The following is a 5,559-nucleotide window of genomic DNA, read 5'->3' as shown; positions in this document are numbered from 1 at the left end:
TCATCATCATCATCATCATCATCATCATCATCATCATCATCATCATCATCATCATCATCATCATCATCATCATCATCATCATCATCATCATCATCATCATCATCATCATCATCATCTTCATCATCATCTTCATCATCTCAGCTCAGTCCTGGTGGGCCTTGTGTTTGTTCTTTATTACTCCACTCTTCCTTGGGGGGGGGCTGCACTCCTCCCTCCTCCCTTCTGTCTGTTTCTCACTCCTCCGTGACATCACAAAGATGTCACATGTACTTACAGCTCAGCTGAAGATCCTGCAGAGTTTTGATATGAAAGTAATTATTTTCCCGGTGGCTACTGCAAAAGAGGGCGATTCAGTTTATGTGAGCTCAGAGGGGGTTATAATACACCACCGATTTTCCTCCTGATATGAAATCACAGAAACTTTCCAAGAATAATAGAATTAGCATGAAAAGGCCTGAGTGTCAAATTGAAATAGGAAAATAATAGCCTCGGCAGCTGGGAGTGAGTGTGTGAGTGTGTGTGTGTGTGTGTGTGTTTGTGCATATTGGATCGGAGATGGGAATTCGTGGGGAGGCATTTTCATGAGCTCTTTTCCTCCTCCACCTCCTCCCTTTACCCCCCTGCCCCTCCTCCTCCTCCTGCCCCTCCTCCTCCCGCCCCTCCTCCTCCTGCTCCCCCCTGTGGTGGCATCATATAGTCAGAGCAGAGGCTTCACTGCAGCTTGGAACGAACACAACACAATACTGACACGGTGGTTCAGTGGTTGTTGCTCCTGCTTTACAGTGAGAATGTCAAAGGTTCGATCGCCGGTGGAGACCGGTGGTCTTTCTGAGCGTGCTTGGGCTTGGGATCAGGTCACTGTATGAGGGGTCTCAACTGTGGGTCGAGGGCCACACGGGGGCAGTAGAAGAACAAAAAAACAAAAAACAAAACACATAATGTTTTTACATTAAACACCATAAACTCTGGACGATCGAAAACCAAACACGACGTGAGTGTAAAGAAAGGAACAGAAGAGAAGAAGGGAAGAATGTGTGTGTGTGTTGTTTGTGAGTGTGTGTGTGTGTGTGTGTAAGAAGGATTGATGAAGAAAGAGAGAAAACGCCGGCTGCTGTTGCCGAGGCAACCGTCTCTCTACCCTCTCCTCTTTAACCCTTTCTCCTCCTCTTTGGTTTCACAGCAGCGTCGTCTCCGACTTGTTGCCGTCCCATGGTTCCACCTGTCCTAAACCCTGAGGTCCCCCCCCCCCCGGGTGTACGGATGAAAAGCTAAATTAGCCAAGAGCTAAACTTCGCTAGCTATGAACATTTACTTAATTAGGCAAAAAAAAAAACAAAGAAGCTAAAATGTGTCCAAAATTAGATGAGATAAACCCACAACATTATTAGGCTTAGAAAAAAAAATCATCCATTTTAGACAAATTCATTCAGTTAAAAAAAAGATACCTCAAATAGTAGCCACTTCACTACGTTAGCTCAAAAATAACTATTTAGTTATTTATTAACTAGTAAAAAGAAAATCTAAAAAAGCAAAAAAAAAGTAGTCTCAAATAGCAAAAAATAAAAAATAAAAACAGCTCGGTTGTTTCTATATATATATATATATATTTACTGACACACTGGCTCCGTTCACCTACACTTTAAATAATACACTCGACATTTCACCGCGACTTCAGACTCTCCGCCTCTTTGCTATTTGACATATTATATCTTGTTGCTAGGCAACCGTTAATTGTTAAAATGTAGGTGGGAAAAAGAAGGGACCGGTGCGGATGAGAGAGAGAGAGAGAGAGACACTGACTGACACAGACACAGACACAGACACAGACACAGACACAGACACAGACGATGACCTGAAAGAAGGAAAGAAAAAACAAAAAGGAAAGAAGAATTTGTGACGACCAGAGCAGGTTTTTTAAGGCCAAGTGTTTCAAGGATAAAGACGGTGCATCGTCGGAGAGGACGTTTGTTTTACTGCCTCCAGGAGACGGAGGCGGTACTGCAGCTCTTCACTGCTGTCATCTGTCCTTCCACACTCCTTTACTCTCCCCCTCTCTCTCCCCCTCCCTCTGGGTTTCCATAATCCAGTGAACTCTGATCTATAACTCAGAAAGCTCTCTCTCTCTTTTATGACCAAACCCCTCTCTCTCCCCCCCTCTCTCTCCCTCTCTCTCACACACATAAACACACACACTCACCCGTGATCTAATAACTCAAACTGTGACGCTCAATATAAGTGTCACAGTCTGCTCCTCTGCCTCCCCCCCTTCCCTCCCCCCGGCCCGTGTCTCCAGTCCCCGCTCCGTTCGTCCCCTCAGCTCCACCGACCACCAGATGTTCCAGAACTTTTCTCCCTGACTTTCAACTTCCCTTCTCCGGCTCTGATTCCCGGTGGCCGTCACCTCATTTTCCCGGCCCACCTGTTCTCCTGTCGTTCTCCCAGTCACCGCTCAAACCTGACACCGTGGCTTTTCATCACATTTATACATTTTTACAGCTAATTTTTCCTAGGAGTTGATCATGTTTTTTTTTTTGTTTTTTAAGTCTAGTTTCTTCTTTCTGGGTCACCTACAAACGGTGGCCTGATTTACTTTGAGTTGCCAGGTTTTTTTTTTTTAATGCAGGAAAAATGCAACACAATAAAAAAAAATAAAGAAAAACAAACAAAGAAAAAAAATATATTCTTTGAGTCTTTGATTCTGATTCTACACCGGGAAAAAAAATGCAAACGATCACGTTTCATTTTTCACAGATTGTGGCAAAAACCCAGACCTTCACTGGTGGTTACAAAGGTGTTTACCTCCAGGTGCATCCTGGGAGTAAATATGCTAATGTGAAAAAGTGTGGTTGTAATTACAGCCCACCCCCCCGGTGTGACGTGAGGTTCATTTACGTAGCTGCAAACTGTCAGAGGAGGCTGATGTTTTCACCTGCCGACCGTTTGTTTGTCCGTCTGTCAGTCATGAGTCAAAACCTGAACAAATGAGTCCCATGAAATTTTGGAGAAAAAGGGATTTTTTTTTTCTTCCTCAGTGGATTAATAAAAATAACTGGGAAGACGTTTGTGTTTTTGAATTGAAAAGAAAGGTAATTCAGGGGTCAGAGGAGGTCAGGTGACGGGAGGAGGGAGGGGGTCCGTTGACCCTGCTTTGACCTTTAGGTCTTCTCATCGTCTGAGCCAAACAGCCAATCAAAAACCTGCGTTGAGATGACTCCAAACGGCAGCAGCCGTGACACCGACGGGTTCGCGTCCCAGTCGGAGGTCGTGACTCTCTATCTTACTAATAGATCCCGTCCCTTTTCCTCCCCCCCCCTCGCTCCCCCTCCATCAATAATTTAATAAGTCTCACTTGGCAGTGTGACTGAAAAATTAATGTGAGCTCGGAATGATCAGTGGGGATGATGGATGGGAGGTCATCATCAGTGGGGGACGGGGGACGGGGGACAGAGACCCGGGTGCTGAGTCTGGGTTCTGATTGGCTGGAACATCAGCTAACGACTGGTGTGTTTTCCAGATTGAAACATTGTTTCCTGTTTCGGGTCAGTCTGCTGTAAAACCAGGTGACGACGTGTAGGTCGGACCCCCGCGCCCCCCAACACCCCCCCCCCCCCCCCCCCCCCCCCCCCCCCCCCTGGACACATCAAGGGTTTCGGTTGCCACGGCGATGTCACTCTGAGGACATTTAACATCACCTCCATCACCGCTGCTACGTCACCAGTTTCACTACATCACCTACAGGGCGGCCCGGCTCCGACAGTCACGGCTCCCACAGGTGCAGTAAGTTTCTACTGCCACCGTGAGGCACTGTCTTTTATTACTGTCTTGTTAAAGCTGTAGATTCACATCCTGCAAAAATGAAGACGTAAAGCTAACAGCTAACAGCTAACAGCTACATGTCACATGTCAGTTACTGGACGGATGAGAACAATGAAGAGTTGATTATTACAGTTTGAAATGAAAGAAATTCAATGACAAACTCTGATCCCATTTAGAGGAAAACAGACATAAAGTCTAGTCGTTGAGGGATGTGAACATAAGGACGTGAACGTCTTCGTCTTCGTCTCACTCTTGTCGTACTGTATGTATTTGTATCAACATATACTTTTATTATAACCCGCAGAAACTGAGTCAGTACAAAAGTTTTTTTTTGTTTTTTTTTTTTAAAGTACAGCACTTTGTCTGGATTTGTGGCTTTTTGTGAGGTCAAAAAAAAAAAAAAAACCAACCAACTCCAACATCATGAGCTCAGCTCCTCACACGCCTACGAGATGATTTACATACAGAACTCTGCTCTCCAGCTCCACATGAGGCGTTCAAATTCAAATTCACATCACCCGTGTGTGTGTGTGTGTGTGTGTGAACAAAACAAATCTGAATAATAAAAAAACAAGAGTTTTAACGGTGATTTCCTGTGTCAGCCTTTACACAACCACTGCTCTGTATTCAGACGCCTACATTTACTCCGACGCCGCTCAGCCACAGCCTGGGTCCATTCTGTCAGGACTGAACGTCTGACTCTGATTCATCAGCCGGGCCGACGTCCAATCAGTGATGAGAGTCAGACTGCAGGTCTGCAGGTCAGCAGAGGGGACAGTCCCTGACCCCGGGGTCCACTGACACACAGTCTGGTCCTTCACTGACCAGTCAGAACCAGTCAGAACCAGTCAGAACCAGTCAGAACCAGCGGGAGTGTGACGACCACATCATGTCTTTGTGAGCCGGACATTGAAAAAGTTTGGGAAGGAAAAGGAAAAGAGTGAAGACATTGAGCTTCTGTGAGGTACAGAGAGACAGAGACAGAGACAGAGACAGACAGACTGTCTCTGGGTGGACAGACAGATCTGGGCAGATCAATAGAGACAAGGAGGACACACACAAACACAAACACAAACACAAACATCTCCGGCTCCAAAACACACCATAAAGACTGAAGTCAAGCCTCAGTCACAGCAGCAACAGCAGCAGATTCCCAAAGTGGGGGGCGTGGCCCCATTTGGGGCGCCACAGTGGGAGAAATTCACTGTTTTGTAACTTTTTTTTGTCTATTTGGAATATCAGTATCAGGGAATACCAATGTTTGGAATAAAGTTCAGAGAAGTTCTGAAGCAGGGAAAAAAATTTCTAAAGTTTGATTTGACTTTTGCTAATTGTCAAAAAACACAGATCCTGACTCTGATTGGTTCAAACTCTGACATATCAATATACACATCATGGATGCTAGCATGTCGCTAACGCTAAAGGTGCGATGTCCAACGCAAAAACTTGACGTGAACTGCTCAGAGCACATGACAAAAGGTCAGAGGTCACCGCTAGAAAAGACGAAGAAAAATAACAGTCCGTGTACCACGTGCGTGAAACTTATAGTTTTTTTTATTTTTATTATTAATACTCAACACTTCATTTGTTCATCATGTACAAAGAGAAAGAATAATCTTATTTGAGCACTTATAACTGCAGATATCAATATTATCCTTATCAGAAGTACCTTAACGTGTTCTTTTTTGCAATTTCATCATGATGTGGTTAATTTCTGTTATTGAGATTACTTTGATCGTTCCC

Source organism: Cynoglossus semilaevis, chromosome 17 (genome assembly GCF_000523025.1).
Source record: "Cynoglossus semilaevis isolate Cse_v1.0 chromosome 17, Cse_v1.0, whole genome shotgun sequence".
NCBI classification, from domain to species: domain Eukaryota; kingdom Metazoa; phylum Chordata; class Actinopteri; order Pleuronectiformes; family Cynoglossidae; genus Cynoglossus; species Cynoglossus semilaevis.
Note: the sequence above shows the minus strand (reverse complement) of the source record.